The 17828-nt window shown below is 44.2% G+C and overlaps 1 long non-coding RNA gene across 1 annotated transcript; it reads left to right on the top strand.

Moving 5' to 3' along the window:
- Positions 1-392: 392 nt before the first annotated feature.
- LOC115523458 lies at positions 393-12668 on the top strand. Its single transcript, XR_003971747.1, has 3 exons — positions 393-1312; positions 11072-11267; positions 11642-12668. It is a non-coding gene; the product is annotated as an uncharacterized LOC115523458 (long non-coding RNA).
- Positions 12669-17828: the final 5160 nt, after the last annotated feature.

Raw genomic sequence — 17828 nt, 5'->3', positions numbered from 1 at the left:
AAAAAATTCTTCTCTGCTTTCTTTTCTTCCCGGCTCCCTGCCCCCACCCCTGCGATTGTCTCCTAGGACCAGGAAGTTTATATGTCAACAGAAGCGGTAATCAGACCCCTGACCTCCCCTGGGCTTTCAACCCAGTGTTTCCACAGAGGGATTAACCCCAAATACCAACTTGCTCTCTGAGGCAAAATTGTTCCCTAGGCGGGCATCACCAAAGGGTTTTCTTCTCTCTGGTCTTTCACATTCACCCTGCAAATAAGGTCTTCTCAAAGGGAGGCTTAGAGGCAGCCGCTCAAAGCAAATTGCCAGGCAGGCTGGAGCCGAGAGAGATGCTTGGAAAGCTCCGGGCTCTCAAGCACCTAGTCTGTGCTCCTCTGTCCGCCCAGTGGTCATAACCTCCTAGATCCATGGGTGCTATGAGTCAGGGCCTGGCTGCGTGGTCCAACAATACTTGGCCCTGTGAGTGTCTGAGTGAGCTTATGTGTGTGTGTGTGTGTGTGTGTGTGTCCATCTTTGGATTCACACACAAGGAGTCCTTTGGATGGTGGGTTTGGGGCATCAAGGACACCGGCAGAGAGGGGGCTCTGTAGTCCCTTCTGGGGGGTGACAGGAGCAATAATAGCCTGGCCTGTTGTGCAGAACCACAGCTGTGTGCCTACACAGGGAACGTTTGCAAGGCGTTCTGTTTTATTCTTCGCTGCAGGTCTCAGAATGTCCACTGAGGAGGGAACGCTTTGAACTGGGCATCAAGCTCTGGGCCCGATTCCAAGTCAGCTCTAAAAACAGTCGGAGCTACCCCGGGTCCTCTACTTGCCCGGCGGAAAGGCTGAGAGAGTGGCTCCTCACGTCTGCGTGGTCCCCCATGTCGTCTGCACGGCCCTGCTCTAAGCCAAGGCACCCACGAGGCAAGGCGCTTTTCTGATGGCAGGACATCCTCTCCCCACCCAGACCCCCAGCGATTTCTCACCAGAGAGACAAAGCATCTTTATTTTAAAGGCTCCACGTAGCATGTCCAGAAATTTCTCCTGCTATTAAGGAGGGGGAGGGTGGGGAAAGGGCCGATGAAGCTACTTACTTAATGGCTCCTAACAGCTGTGGAAAGTTTGATGCAGCAGGAGCACCCAGACAGAAAATTAAAAAACTAATAAAGTCCTCAGTGTGGGGGCACTGGCATCAGGACAGCTTTACTTCTCCAGACACCTAATAAAGAGACATTCCGGGACACTCACTCATAAGGGGAGTCTGCAGGGGTCACAGAGAACAGTGGAAAGCGAGCCATGGAAACATAGCAGTCACTCACATCGCCGCGGGGAAGGTTCGTTTGCTTCTCTTTTTTCCCCCCTTTTCTCCATTTTAGAAAAATGACAGGGTGCCTGGGACCAAAAAAAAGACAAGAAAGAAAGAAAGAAAGGGAAGAGAGGAAGAGAGAAAAAAAGGAAGGAAAGAAGGAAGGAAGGAAGGAAGGTAGGAAGAAAGGGGAAAAAGGAAAAAGGAAGTCCATTCCAGGAACCCGGATATAGAAACCCCAGTTTCATGGACAGAATGAGCATTAGGCTGATGTTTGTCATTTTAGTCATTAGAGGGACAGGAGGTGGTGGTCACCTCGGAGGGGCACACTGACACTGGGAGATGACTTGGCTACTGGAGGTAGCAGAGAAAGGGGGGTTGGGGAATTGGGGTTTATCCAGCTGGATACCCTCCTCAAGGCAGATTTTCTCACACGGGTTTTTCCACTGCCATTACTTGGTCATTTTGGATCCGAGTTTCTTGGGGTCTGCTAGGTTATGGGGTTGTTGGTTGAGACTTTTGGTCTTGAGGGACATTTATGTTATTCTGTCTTCATTCCCAAGTTGGGCTGTGTGTATCTGAAGATAAAAAACGATGAGTTTGGACAAGCAAGCCATCTGTCAGGTGTGGAGATATTCCTCTGAGCTGGTGGTACCAGGGTCTTCTCACCCAGATAATGCTCGAGTACAAACGTTGGAAGGGAGCAACCTGTGAAGAGAAGAGAGTAGAGTGAGATAAGGCAGACAGAGAAAGATATATTCTGTCTGATCTCACTTATATGTGGAATCTGAAAAAACTGAACTCCTAGCAACGAAAAACAGATTGGTGGTTGCCAGGGGAAAAATGAGTGAAAAAAGAAAAGAAAAAGATCATGAAAAGAAAGAGTTGGTTCCATTTTCGAATCTCGTGTCGAGTTCAGTTCCAGTTTTTGCGAACGGCTTGGGTTGGTTCTCACTGCGTAATATTCCGGCTGATCTGTGATCTGGAGACCAGCAGCCAAGCGGTTCCTCGGGATCCTCTGCCCAGCAGTGGTTACAACTGCATGGTGTCACATACGCTTTACAAGAACAGGTTCATGGTGTGCAGATTTGTGAAATGGCTTTTTGCACATGGGCCTGAAGGTGGTCCTCGTACAAATTTCCTGAGGGCTCCTGGTGTGATGGAAACAGGGCTGGATGGAGAAAGGGGGCCCGGGCCCAGTCCCAGCCTGCTCGGGCTCTGACACTAATAAGGCGTGGGTTGCTTGAACAAATCACTTGCCCCCTGTGGGCCTCAGTGCTTCGTTTGGAGGGTGAAGGGGTGCTAAGTGACTTTTTTGAACATTTTTATTTATTTTTGAGAGAGGGAGAGAGAGAGAGAGAGAGAGAGAGACCGAGTGCATGTGGGGGAGGGGCAAAGAGAGAGGGAGACACAGAATCTGAAGCAGGCTCCAGGCTCTGAGCTGTCAGCACAGAGCCTGATGCAGGGCTCGAACTTACAAACCGTGAGATCATGACCTGAGCCGAAGTCGGACGCCCAACCGACTGAGCCACCCAGGTGCCCCGGGAAGTGACTTCTAAGGCCCCTTCCTGCTCCCACATACTGTGATTCCATGAGCTTCGAAGGTTGCTCTCTATTGGTGTTCCTGGCTCTTCTGTGTCAGAAAGAGTGTTTTTCTTCTGGCTTTTCATGTAATTGTGGCTTGGCAGAGACGGAGCCGCAGCCCTTGGGTGTGATGCAGGAGAGATTGGTGGTTATGTGAGTAAAATGAAATATGGGCTTTTGAATTTCTTAAGTCCAGAAACTCTTTCTTGGTCTTTTCTGTTACTTGGGGACTTTTTTCCCTTAAAAACAAAACAAAAAACAAAAAAAAACCAAAAAACAAACAACAACAAAAAAAACCCAAAAAACAAACAAAAAGGTGTTTTGTTTTTGTTTTTGTTTTTGTTTTTGTTTTTGTTTTTCTTCCTCCGAGCACAGTCACATTTAAGAAAAGGGAAATTCTGCCCCTGGGGTAGGCATGGGTTGGTTTCTGGTGGGTAAATCTCTCTGAGGGAAGTTCTGATTTATTCTGGAAGGATCCCGACCAGTGCTTCACAACTTTCCAAGTGCGTAAGGATCACTTGAGGGTCTTGTTAAATCTAGATTCTGATTTAATAATTGTGGGGTAGAGAGCATGGATTTCTTCCTTTCCAATGAACTCCCAAGCACTGATGCTCTTGGCCCATGGATTACACGTTAGACCTTCCCTAGGCCCCTCCAGAGAGCGACAGGTCTCACAGGATGGAAACACTGGCCCTCCAGATTGGGGCTCTTTAGGCCTCTGGGCCCAGCATGAGCCCTGAATAAACTTGCAAGGTCAATAATTAACATAGAGAGTCCAGTCCCTCTGAAAGGTCAATCTGCCGGAGGGCTGAGAATCTGTCTTTATGTAGATTTTCCCTTTTGCCTTCTGACACTTGAGTAGTTTCTCTCCCTCTCTCCCTCGCTCTCTCTCTTTCTGTGTCTCTCTGTTTCCAGCATTGGGAGAAGAAAAATTGGATAGAGGGGTGAGGAAGAACAATGCATCAATTAGAAAGCTACAGTATAGAACTAAATGAGCCCCATCCTCCGGCTCATTAACATTGTATTACTTAGCAAGTCTAGAGCTAGTGTTTCAGCTAAATAAAGAAATGTAAATCATTTAATACACCTTTCTTAATTGAGCCGCACGCCAGGGGCACCTTCCTAATGGCATTATGACACCAATTACCTCATTAGGAGAGAAGAGCTGCTTTTATGACAGGTTTTAGAAATTAAAATGGTAGAGGGACGTCCTTCAGGAGGACTAATTCTGGGCTGGGCTGGGCTGAGCTGAGCAATGAGCCAGAAAGGCACACGAGGGCCTGGGGGCTGACGGCAGGATGAGGATCCCTGTCCCTTCTGACCCCAGGCTTGGGGACAAGATTTGGATTCACTCTTCACGTGTTCCTTGGTCAAGAACATAAACCCCAGAGGCTCCTGTACTTGGGTGTGTGTGCGAGTCACTGGGGAGGCTTGTTAGGAACTCAGGTTCCAGGGCCCCACCCTGAGATTCTGACCCAGGAAGGCTGGCTGGGCTCCAGCCAAACCATAATTGTAATAAGGTCCCTGGGCAGCAACTCTGCGGGAAGCTGGCAGACGCTATTTCTTTGGTAGATGTAGACAGGGTCCCCGTGACTTCACCCAAAACCCAGCTGAGAGTATGCTGGTTCCTCCAGCACCTGGGACTTCCATCTTTCCCAAGAATAGAGAAGATTTGCATGAGTTTGCTTCTTCAGACACGACACAGCCAGGTTTTTTCTTTCTGTCTGGCATGCTTTGGTTGGTTTGTGTGGCTGAGTAGCAGGGAGAACTGGGTTTGCCTATCAGTTTGGATGCTTACTTGCTGGGTGACATTGGGCAGGTCATTGTGGCCTTGGGGCTATAGTTTCCTCGGCTCCGAAATGGGAATGGTCAAGTGGGAATTGTAAATGGCACGGACGTGTCATTGATCAAGACATCAATTGTCTTTTGGCAACTTAGTTTTCTTTTCCGTGGAATGAGAATGGGGCGCTTAGATGTGAATTCGGTGAGTCTAGGTAGCAAGTGGGCTTCTCTTTCTGGCAGCTTTACGTGTTTTCCTTCCCCTGTGGTAACAAGAACTTGAACCTCCAGATTTTTGTGTAAATGTAGAATTTATAGCAATGGTTTTGGGGAGTTTTCCAGTTTCCTGGGTCGATGATTAATGTGGTTTTCTCAGAGTGCGTCGTGTCTTCTCCTTCTAGTCCTGCGGACTGCATGAAGGCGAGATGCTGTTTCTGCTTTTCCCTCTACTGACATGTAAAAGAGGGAGCAGATGCATTTTGTTACCCAACAGGGCAGAGGAAGCACCAGCTGCTGACAGATATGTTGGAAAGCAAAACTGGGCTTCAAAATGGAAATTTCCTAATAATGAAAACCACTTTCCCGATCCCAAACCTTTGTTGGCTTTACATTGCCGACCATGTCGTGCACAGAATTCTCTGCCTGGCTTTCGGTGTCTCGATCATCACGCTTTCGAGGGCTTTGCTGATCCGATATCCTCTCCACCAGTAACTTGAGTCATGTGGCTTTCACTTACTTTTGTGATGGTCACTCTCCAATCCACATTTCTAACCCAGATCCTGTTCTACATTTCCAGCAGCCTCCAAAGCACCTCCAATGGGCTATTTTGTCGTTACTGCAAATTCAAAATACCCTCATGCCCATCTATGAACTTTCCCTTAACCACGCTGCCCTTCCCATCTCTCTTATTTCTGTTTATGGAAGCAGGATCTAGCCCTAGGGAACCAAAACTGTCTTGGAAGATCCTGAACTTTTTCGTTCTATCATCTGATCTTTCACTAGGACCCATTGCTTTGAAATATCTCAGAGTTTAACAGATACAAGAAATCTTTTCCAGTTCATATAATCCTTACCATTTCTTCTTCTACTACATCAACAGTGGAAACCTCTCTAGATTGTATAGTTCATGAATCTTGCTAGATCTCCTGTGTAGAGAATGGTTTGTTAGCAGCACATATGCAGATGGGGTTGGTAGGCAACATAGGTCAAGTATAAATGCGCATATGTGTTGCCAAAGAATCTCACATGTGGTAAGCCTTCATTAAGAAAAATACAGCTTCTGGAATGAACAAAGTCATTGTCCTGATCAACTCTACTCTGATTGAAACACAACTGGATGCTTCCTAATGTACTATTATGTTATTGTATGCGCATTACCTTTCTGAGTTGTCAAAGACATTATCTTAACATCTCCCATTACTATTACATTTCTATCAATTTTCCTCTGAATGTCTAAGAATTCTTGCTTTATTTATTTTTATTCTATATTATGTGGCATATAAAGGTTCACGACAGTTATGAGTTGCAGACTTTGTCAGTATTTATCTAAATTTCACTTAAGCTTGTGTCTTTAAATTCTACTTGGATGGAAAACATTGCGATCCTGGTTTCTTTATAGATTGTGTGTTTACATGTGTGATATATTTGCTAGCTTATCTTTCCTTATTCTGATACTTTTCTTTCTTTGTTCTAGATGTATACCTTGGGAGAGCGTATTGACAGGTTTAGTTTTTCAGATATAGGAGTTTAAGCCATTTATATTTATTGTCATAGTTACCATGTTAGTTTTTACTTTAGTCGAGTTGCTTATGCTTTCTGCATGCTCTTTACTTAAAATTGTGTTTTTTGCTACGTTGTTTGTATTTTCTTTTTTCTTTTTCCTGCTAATGATATGGAATGTATGGGTTCTATTTTTAAATTCTATTGGAATTGCTTTGATAATTTAAAACATATGTATAGGAACTTATATTTTTCTAATTATTGATTTTAAAAAGTGTTACCTATCAAATGCACTGTGATTTCTCCCCCTTCTATCCTATTTCGCTCGGTTCCCTATTTTATTTATTTAACGTGGGATTTTAGACTCAGGCGTTACTTTTTTCCTCCCAACATATTGTTTTATAAAAATTTTCAAACTATAGAAAAGTTGACAGAATTTACAGTGAACACTCATATACCCACCATCTAGTTCCCACTATTGCCATTTTACTTTTCTTGCTTTATCCTGTATCTATCCATTCAACCCCTCTTAAAAAAAAATACATTTTGAAGGAAATTGAAGATGTCAGTATACTTCCCCCTAAATACTTCAGCACAAACATCATGAATGAGAGTTTAATGATTGCTTGCAATTTTTCCCCCTTTGAGGTAAAATTTACAGATGATAAAAAGCACAAATCTTAAGTGTATATTCATTGACTCGATGAGTGTATACCTGGTGGGGTTTTTCTGTTTGTTTTTATTTATTTTTGAGACAGAGAGAGACAGAGCGTGAGCAGGGGAGGGGCAGAGAGAGAGGGAGACACAGAATCTGAAGCAGGCTCCAGGCTCTGAGCTGTCAGCACAGAGCCCGACGTGGGGCTCGAACTCATGGACCGCGAGATCATGACCGGAGCCGAAGTCGGATGCTTAACCTACTGAGCCACCCAGGCACCCCAGGTGTTATTTTTTAACATTATTTTCTCTTTCAATAATTAATGCCTGTATTTAAAAACTCATTTACAATAATACTTTAAAAAAATTAGATGATATATGGATTGATTTCAGTAATCACCTTGGGATCTACTTCATCAGAACTTCTCCATTCCCCTTCCCCTTCTCCTCCTCCCCTTCCTCCTCCTCCTTCTTCTTCTTTCTTTTCTTTTCTTTTTTGTTTTTTTTTAAGTAGGCTTCATGCCCAGTGTGAAGCCCAGTGCAGGGCTTGAACTCACAACCCTGAAATAAAAACTGAGGTGAGATTAAGAGTTGGACACTTAGGCACCCAGGTGCCTCAGAACTTCCCCATTCTTTATTTTGATTCATCTCTCAGTTGGCTACAGTATAAAGTAAGTAATTTGTTTCAAAAAGGATTTGAGTGATGTACTTTTTTAGGAGTCTCTGAGTAGCTGAACATTTTCCTCCATTTCATTTAGACGTGAATGACAACTTGGATGAGTTTAGAATTCTTGACTGGCAACTTATACTCAAAACTATAGCTGTGTCTCTATTGTCATCTGATGTTTGTTATAGGGCTAAGGCTAGTCTGCTTTTTTTTTTTCCCCTGCCTGGATAATTATGAAATTCTTCTATTAGTCTTGAATTTGAATGTATCTAATAGTTGAAGTCTTTGAAGTAATTTTGCTGGGTACTCAATGAGAGTATTTGATCTACAAATATGAATATTTTATTCAGTTATGGCAGAAGTTGATAATGGTTCCCCCAATCCATATTTTCCTTCTTACTAACATAATTCTTGATTTTCCTATGGGCACATGGCTGCTTGGAATAAAAACTATATTCCCCGGACTGTTAAGTTTGGTGTTGCATTTCTGTCACAGGAGACTGACTGATGAACCTTATGGCTGTATCAGCTTAGGAAAGTTTTCTTCTTTTATATTTTTGGTTATTTTGCTTCTTTTATTTATTCTGTTCTCTTTTTTGTTTTTTTGTTTTGTTTCATTTGTTTTTTTTTCTAGGAACATCTCTGATCTATGCTTTCTGTATTATATGTTCTTTAAGTACAACAATTTTTCTCTCATTATTTCAATCACCTTGTCTTTTTCCTCCTCATTCCGTGGCAGGTTTTCAAGTTTCTCTTCTGTACCACAGCTTTTGACTTTTATTACAGTGTCCATTCTACTCTCTATTGCTTTCAATGAAAATTTTAATTAGGTATTGCTTTTTAAGGGTCCATTATAAATGGAGACTTGTCAATTTTGAAAATTTTGCCTCCTCTGAGCCAGCACCCTTGTCATTAAGACTTCACAATCGAAAGGGGGACAGTCATGTTGGTGAGGATCACACAGTCATTTACTTCCTGTCAGCACTGCTGACTGCTGTCTCTCAGGAGGTGGAGTTGTGACATGGCTTTCAGTGTCTTCCTTTGCCCCATCCCATCTGCACCATGCTGGACAAAATGGTTCCACACTTTCTACCACATGGAAGGCATACTGTCCTGTACTTGTCCTTCCTTTCCCCAAAGCTTTTTCTTTTTCTTTTTCTTTTTTTCTTTTTCTTTTTCTTTTTCTTTTTCTTTTTCTTTTTCTTTTTCTTTTCTTTCTTTCTTTCTTTTCTTTCTTTTTTTAATGTTTATTTATTTTTGAGAGAGAGACAGACAGAGCACAAGCTGGGAAGGGGCAGAGAGAGAGAGAGGGAAACACAGAATATGAAGCAGGCTTCAGGCTCCAGGCTCCGAGCTGTCGGCACAGAGCCCGATGTGGGGCTTGAACTCACGAACCGTGAGATCATGACCTGAGCTCGGACGCTTAAGTGACTGAGCCACCCAGGTGTCCCGAGGCTTTTTCTTTTTTATTCTTCTCTGGGTTGTTGCAGTGAAGATCTAGTGTAGAAGAAGTTAAAACACTTAATTTCAATGCTTTTTTATCCACGAGTCTGTAAAAGACATCCTTTAAAATTGATCACGTCGTGGGAGTGTATATTGTACGCTATAACATTATTAAAAACAGCCTTTGTCTTTGTGGTGGGGCGGGGGAGAGAGGGAGGAGCACAGGACTTGGTGTCAGAAGACATATGCATGGGTCCCAACCCAGTCACCTATAAACCATATAGTCCTGCTTGTAGGCTCTTCAGTTTACTCATCTGTACGAGGAGATTGGATTCAAAGGGATCAAGTATTTGAAGCATTTTTAAGTTCTTAAAAGCTAAAAAAAAAAAAAAATTGTAAGGAATGGCAGTCATTCTTCTGGGGTTCCTTCTCTTTTTGCTTCCCATAGGCTGGGCCCATGGTATGGAAGGTATTCAATAAATCCTTGTTAGTTAGTTATTTGGAATGAACGTCCAGAAAATGCTGACGAATGCCTAAGGAGACAAACAAGAGTGACAGAGTAACTGAATATACTATTCCGCCTTCTTTCCTATTTATGTTGATAAGCTTTCCTTGAACCCATGGCATCTTCTGCCTAGAAAGTGCCAGATTTTAGCAACCACATTCTCATTTTCTCTCTGGTCCCTCCTTCAAAACTTCATTAACCGTTTCCCCAACACTCAAAATTTATTGTAAAAAGGTGTTCTTTTAAAGACTCTTTAAAATAAATGTGATTATCTACGGCTCAGTATCACTTTTAAAGTTGTCCCTTGATACTTTCTGGAGGCTGCAAACTACATTTAATTTCCAAACATTCTTGGAAGTCATCCAGTAAATGCAGGCAGGGAAGGAGTGGCCAGGGTACAGCGTGCTAGGGGATCGCACCGTGAGTTGGCCAGTATCATTTATTATAGGTAATCCAGCAGGTGCGTAAATAACTCCTACTGGGAGGTTTTCCACTCAGCTTCCCAAAATGGCTCCATTTCAACATCCAGCAGTGACGCTGTATTCTCAGAATTGGATTAGCTAAGCACTGGGCAAGTAACATCTACTTGAGTGCTCCAAAGGAAAGGTTTGCTCCCACATCAACAGCATTAGTATGAAATAGGCTTCTGTTCATTAAAAACGGTAGGATTCATCAGCTAATTGAAAAACAGTTGCTTGAAGTTCTTTGAAATGTACACATGTACGTTTCATGTTATGTAGTTCCGTCCTGCATATGTGGTTTTTGAGCCCTTACTAAGTGTAAGGCTCTGTGCTGGGTGCTATGGAGGATAAGGAGATGAGTAAGACCACACCTTGGCTTTCAGAGTCCACATGTCGGTTGGGAGACAGAGGCACATATACCATCTTATCACAGGACAGACTGAGAAATCAGAAATGCGAGCAAACCTTGGGTTAGAAAGAAAACCTTGGAGGTGCCTCTTGGTAGAAGAAGAATTCAAACAAGGCATCTTGCATTCATTTATTACGCTTAGTGAATGCCACATTACTTTCCTGCACCATACCATGAACACACAGAGGGCCAGTTTTAGTTGTTTAATCATTTACAAAGAATAAAGTTCAACGGGTGGAAAAGGGAAGGGAGGGCATTACAGAGGGCAGGAATTGAGTTGAGGCGTTGAAGTTGCATGGCATGCCCAAGAAATGGGGAGGCGTCGGGGTGGCTCTGTGCCAGGCTGAGTGGATGGGAGTGGGCGAGGGTGGGGCTGTAGTGAAGGTAAGGCTGGAAGGTAAATCAGAGCAAAACTGTACAGGGCTCTGAATGCCCAGGAAAGGAAAAATGAGTTTTCCATGGAAATCAGATTTTTATAAATTGAGTCATTTTAAAGTTTACCAGGACTGGGTTTTTTTTTTTTGTTTTTTTTGTTTGTTTGTTTATTTGTTTGTTTTGTTTTTTAGGTGTAACAGTGGGAAGTATGCTGGCTTGGAATCAGACCATGCTTTGAATTTGAGCTGTGTCATTCATCAGCTGAATGACTTCACAGAAGTCAACTTAACCCTTCTCATACTCAGTTTTTTCATCTGTGAAAATGGCGTTTGTTCAGATAAAGTTAGAAGAGACAAGTGAAGGCGTCAAGGACGTTGCCCACCTTTGGTACGTACTCAGTAAAGGTTGGTTTTTCTCCTCCCCACTTCCCATAGGAGGGCTTTGGTAAAGAACACATGTCATTACCCTCATGGAGTTTCCAGCTTCGTTGCTAAGTTTTTTTCTCAACTTTTTCCCAGTGGGTCTCAAACTTGAGTGAGCGTCAGAATCCTCTGGAAGGCTTGCTAAAACACAGATTGTTGGGCTCCACCCCAGAGTTTCTCATTCTGTAGCTCTGGGATGGAACGAAACACTTTGCATTTCTAACAAGTTCCCAGATGCTGCTAATGCTGTTGACGTAGGGACCACACTTTGGGTATAAAGTAGGGATGTAGGGACCACACTTTGGGGATAAAGCTCAGCTTTATCATGTTTTACCACAGGGCGGACCCTATTGGTTACTCACCCAACAGCCACCCTTCTTCCCTGCTGACATAGCCCTGAATTGATCTGTGTGAGCTGTCAGTGAGGAGCCCGGTGTGGGTCTCAAACCCACGAACCGTGAGATCATGACCTGAGCTGAAATCAAGAGTGGGATGCTTAACTGACTGAGCCACCCGGGCACCCCAGCACAGAAAGATTCTTTGATTTGTCTCTAATTCAGTGCCAGAAGATGTATGATGATGGGTCAAAAGCAGTCAAGATGTATGATGATGGGTCAAAAGCAATCATGGTCATCTCGGCTCCCTTCGCCACTCATCAATCTGAAGATGGGCAAGTGCCCCACAGTGTCTAAAGAGATGTGAGAATGGATTGGCTGAGAAAGACTCACAGGGAGAAGAGCTTCTGCCCCTTGCCCATTCTTCCTGAATGTGTACATATCGCTGAAGTTACAGTAGTCATCTTGTGAGCAAGAGAAGACAAACATGAGGAGGACCAACATGACAGATGTTAAGACAGAAATACAGAAAGAACCTGCATCTCCTAAGGCGTCACTGAGTGAGCCCTTTGAGTTGCCTACCTTGACTTGTTCTTACGTGAGAAAAATCCACTCTTCTTTTTTGAAACCCCTGTAATCCATTTGTTGTTACTTGCAGCCAAACACACTCATGATTGATACGACCTATTGCAGTTCTGTGATTTTGGTAACGTTGACCCCATGTCATAGATGAAGACAGCAAGGCTCGGAAAAAAGAAGTTGACATATAGTGGTAGAGCTTAGATTCCAACTCAAGTTCCCTGATTGTAAGCCCTTGGCATTCTCCAATGACCTATAGCCTAACCATTCTTATTATTCCTTCCTACCAAAATATGTATTATTCTGTTTTCCCTTATATTAAGGAAGAAGGACTTGAGAAGTCCCATCTGTTCTGAGCTTTACTTGTACCTCTGTTGTCAGCCAGCTGACTTTCATTTCCTAATTAAGTAGTTAATTCTACCCACATTTACCTGTATATATAAATAAAACCTTTGGACTTTGATATACCCTTTTTGATACCCTTTTTTGTAATGGACAACCTTGTGTTTGTTCGTATTTTGTTCCTTACAGAAAGAAGCAGTTGAAATTAGCATTGCGTCCTAACTTACAGACGTGGGCTTCAGTTATATTCCTAAAGTTTGAAAGATCTTAAAATTCTAATCAAATACAAATTCTAGAGCAATATTAGAGATCTTCCAGAAAATGCGGCAGAAGCCAGACTTCTTTACAAACCAGTCCCAGCCTCCAACTCAGATACATTTTCTTAGCCTACCCACCTACTCGTTCATGGGCTCTCCCAGCTCTGTGACCTCAAACTGTCAGGCTTAGTGCCAATATGTTGAAGGGACCAGTCTGCCAATCACACTCACACATATGTCTATTCTTTCATTGCCTTATTAGTACAATATGGCCCTCTGAACCCCCAGGGAAGACTGAAATCCCATTTACTACTAGCTCTTAGATCAGAACTGGGTATTTATGAGGGAACCTAAATTAATTACCATCACTAACAATATTTCCTTTAGTGTATGGAGAAACATGATTATTTATCTCCATTAAATTACCTTAAGTCGTTCATTTACTTGGCAAATTTTTATTGAATGTTCTATATGCTAGAGTGATGTCAGCGTCATCTATTCATACAGTTACTTATCCATGGTTTATAACATCACTTTCATAGCACTAAAGGCTGGGAATTGGGTTATAATGCAGAGCAAAACCAGTGCGTATTGGTAAAATATACTAGTCTCACTGTTCATATAAGGTTAATAGAGTTATGTGTGCATATGTATGGTGGGTTTGCTTGTTTTTGTTACTATTATATGCTAATATAGGAACAACTGTGCTCATATATAATATATGCTATTGCTTGCGTCTTTCTACTACTTTTCTAGTTGAGGCTCCCGACCCCCACATCTTCTCATTTTCTTGTTGCTACTATCAGTAACAAGGTAAGGAATCAATTTGATGTGCTGTCTCCCCATCTATTACGGAAGAAGGGATTGGTAGGTCCCAGTCTGATCTGAGCTTTCCTTGTGCCTCTTCTGTCAGCCACCCAGCCCCGGATGGTCATTACTAATTATTTAAGTGATGAATTCCGCCCACACTTATGGAGAAGAGTTCATCTAGTTTGGCACCTATTCAAAGTTTGGCCCTTCGGAGTAGGTAGAGTTTAATAAGCTGTCAGAAGGGACTCATGATACAGAAATAAAATGCACACAAATCAGTGACATATAGCACAGCAACCAAAGCATAAATATTATAGGAAAAGAGCAGATAGGAGGCCAAAGGTGAGAGCGAGGACCTCTAGCAGGAGAACCACAGAAGGCTTCATGGTGGGGGTGGTCTGTGCACTGGGTTGTTAAAGATCCAGTGAGATTTGGATACTTTGAGTCAGTAGGAGACCGTGGGATGAAATATGGAAGAAACTCTCAACTCTGTGCTTGAGAGGTCAACAAGCCTACCTGTGAGATGGGAACAATACTTCTCAGCCAAGTCAAATCCTGTTACAACAATGTGAAAGGGCTGCCCCCAACGCTGGGATTTGTCTGGAATAGCTCTCGTACCAAACAGCTCACTTGCAGGGGCTTGACAATCTTTTGTGTGGAGGTTTGGGTGAAATGGTTTGCACCTTTGCTGGAAGGGGGTTAAACCATATCCTTCTGAGGGATGGAGAAAAGCCAAATTATCTGGCACTTGGAGAGTGCCCGTATATTCCCTGCTCAGAATGCTGGTGAGGTGTGTTTATATAATGCTGTTTCTTTAGCGAGAGTACAAAGGAGACAGGAGGAGGGGGCAGGGAGCAGACAGCAATAGCTCTCAGTGCTTGAAACCAGCCCCTTGGACTTATCCAAACGTACAACGTGCTCCCCGCCCCAAGTTACGAGCAGCTGAATTGAATTAAAAAACAGTCCCTCCTTTGCTGCGACCTGGCCTGCCAAATTCTCAGCTGGCGTGAGTTTTTATAGCTCCGTTATAAACCCCAAAAAGTGAGGCATATAATGGAAACATTGACATAACTTGAACTCCTAGAAGCGGCTTGTGCCACTCTAATTATCCTTACGTTTCATTGGCCCGGTTCTCGATTCTCTCCCTGCAACGGCGGCTCTGCCTAACTGTCCAGGGGGCTGGAGGTTTGAAGCTAGGGCTTGCTGGGGAATAATGAGATAGTGTCTGCTGGTGGGAAGCCCCCTGTTCCATACATACTAGCCCCTCCCTTTTCCCTTCCTTCCCTTGTTCTCCCCCTGCACCACCTCCCCCAACACCCCTCCCATCCAAAAAAAAAAAAAAAAAAAGCAGAACAGTTCAGTTGGTTGTAAAAATTAATGAGTTCAGATACAGACTTGCCTTATTCCGGTCCAGCTGCGTAACCAGGGCGATTCCGACCAGCATTCTAGACGCTGACATCAGCTCCACACCCCGGTACAATGCTGCTCTGTTTGATCTCAGAAACAGATCAGGCTCCTGGGCTTTATACATCCTGCTTCCTCCCTACGTAGACTCATTTTATTACCCACCGGGAGAGCTCATCTCAACTGCTCTCCCCCTGGGCAGCCAATACCAGAGAATCGGGCACTACAGCTGACTCTTCTCTTACCAGCTGGACACTTTTATCCAGTTTTCCTGGTCCTCTTGGAGGATCCCCACCCCACAGGCGCTGACAACTGGTGGAGGATGAGCGTGATAATGATTTCACCACTTACCGTTTGCACAGCACTTCATGATTTTACAGGCACATCTGTGCCCTTGTCACAGTGGCCCAGGACCACCCTGCAGGGAGCTGGTACACCCATTTTATAGATGAAGAAAGTCAGGGAGAGCCAGTGAGTGGCAAAATCGAGAACAGATCACAGGGTCCTTGACACCAAGTCCAGGGCTCATTCCAGAGACTCCGGGAGTATATCCCTGGGTTAGGCACCAGGCAAGGTAGATTTAGTTTCCATTGGTGAACTGAGCTAGAAGAAAGCCCTGTGGACCCACTTTCTCTCGGGCTCAGGGAGAGGGACAGTGACAAATCCACTGGAGGCTCTTCAAAAGTATATCTCGGTGGTCTTCATCTGTCACAGACTCACCCTTCCGCAGGAGGCTGCTTCCTCTTCAGCTGGTCCAAGAATGTGTATTTCCCAGGGGGACCAGACATGCCTCTCGCTTATGGTGGTCCCGGAAGCACCAACTCTGAAGACGTGTTGTGAGCAGTGCCCCAGTGAGATTTCAGGGGAAGCTGCTAAAACAATGGCAAAACTCTTTAGAAATAAGACTTAGAAGTATGAACCATATAGGCAGAACTCCCCTCTGGAGTTTGGAGAGGTCGTACGAGGTGAATGTTTTATTTAGCAAGTATAATTTAAAAGCATGGAGGGCTGTATTAGTTTCCTGTGGCTACCCTACAAAGTACCGCAGACTGGGTGGCTTAAACAATAGAAATGTGTTCTCTCACAGTTCTAGAGGCTAGAAGTTTGAAATCAAGGTGGCAGCAGGGCCACACCCCTCTGACTTGGAGGGGGGAATCGTTCCCTGCCTCTTCCTAGCTGCTGGCAGTGGCCAGCAGTCCTTGGTCTGGCCCCACATCACTCCCACCCCTGCCTCCGTCTCTGTCCTCACATGGTGTTCTCCTCTTCTTCTAAGGACTTATAAGAGGTGTTAAGAATCCCTTACATTTGCGGTGGCTCAGTCAACTGAGTGTCAGACTCTTGCTTTCAGCTCAGGTCATGATCTCAGGGTCCTGAGATCAAGCTCCGGATAAGGCTCCGTGTTGAGCATGGAGCCTGCTTAAGAGTCTCTCTCTCTCTCTCTCTCTCTCTCTCTCTCTCTCCCTCTCTCTCTCTCTCTCTTTCCCTCCGCCCCTCTCCCCCATTCATGCTCTCTCTCTATAAACATAATGGAAACTAAATAAAATAATGATAAAAAAAGAATCCCTTCTGCTTATTCGGATTTGTACACATGCTTTCGTACACATCGTAATTCAATCGGCAGAGCAACATGCAAATGACAAAGAATCCTAATTCCCATGTTATAGGTGAAGAAATGGAAATGAGGAGAGGGGAGGCCACCAGAGGAGGCCAGCCTCGCAGGAGTGGCTCTGGGACCATCGCTCTGGCTCTTCCGTGGCTCTGCCCGCACTTCCCCCATGAGGGGTCTCAGACAAGTTAACCGATGCACCGAAGACCCCAGCTGGTTGGCTGGCTCGAAAGCCCACATTTGTTCCATCCCATCTTGTCTTTGGTGGACTTTAAACATAGCCCTCACCCGATCTTTGGCAGGGGTGCCAGGAAGCAAGGCCAGTGTAGACACTCCTCTGAAGCCTTCTGGAGCCCAGCAGCTGAATCGGAAGCACAGCCTCGAGGCCCTCACCCTGGGTCTCGTGCTCTGCTCTCTGGTCATGCTTCAGAAGTCTCAGACAGCCTGGCTCCTTTTAAAGTTGCTTAAACTCGTGTTTATTATCATCTTCCATCATTTCTAACTGCCTTGTGTCCCTTTCTTTTTCAGAGTACATAAACTCAGCATGTTTAGCTCTTGAAATAGATTTGCTGTGCAGTCTCGTGGTACTTTAGTGGCTTAAAATGTGAGTCTCTCTGCCAGCCGCAGTGCTCACTGTTGGAAAAAGCAGGGCACCAGGGAGGCTGATGTTTACTCAATTTTAGGGGGTTTCGAGGCATTCCTGAGACCATGAAGATTATAAATATTCTGTCTCCTTGTCCCCAAAGCTGCTAAAGTACTCCAGAAATGACCATGTCTCAACATCTAAGCTACATATTTCAGACTGCCTCTCGTCCCCAGAAATGACTTCCATAAACAGCCTTCCATAAGCCACTGTAACGGTTCTGAAATGGGAACAACATGGTCACTCAACGCTAAAGCTCCCCCCGTCCCGAGTATGGACACGCAATGCTGTTTTCTGCCAAGGCTCTGATTTATGAGATGCTATATGAGTTCTGTGTTTAATACATGTGGCTGGCTGCCCTCACGGCACACAATTTGCTGGTATTCCCCCCCCCACACACACACACGATTAGATGGATTACATTTATGTTGTATATTTATTGTTTAGTAGACAGGCAATCCTCACTCTGCACCATGGGGATGAACTGAAACACACCGCATCCTCCCTCTGCATGGTGCCTTGGTAACTTCAAAGTGAGAACACAGGTCCG

This window comes from Lynx canadensis, chromosome C2 (assembly GCF_007474595.2).
Source record: "Lynx canadensis isolate LIC74 chromosome C2, mLynCan4.pri.v2, whole genome shotgun sequence".
NCBI lineage: Eukaryota > Metazoa > Chordata > Mammalia > Carnivora > Felidae > Lynx > Lynx canadensis.
This window is presented reverse-complemented; position numbering and strand designations above follow the sequence as displayed.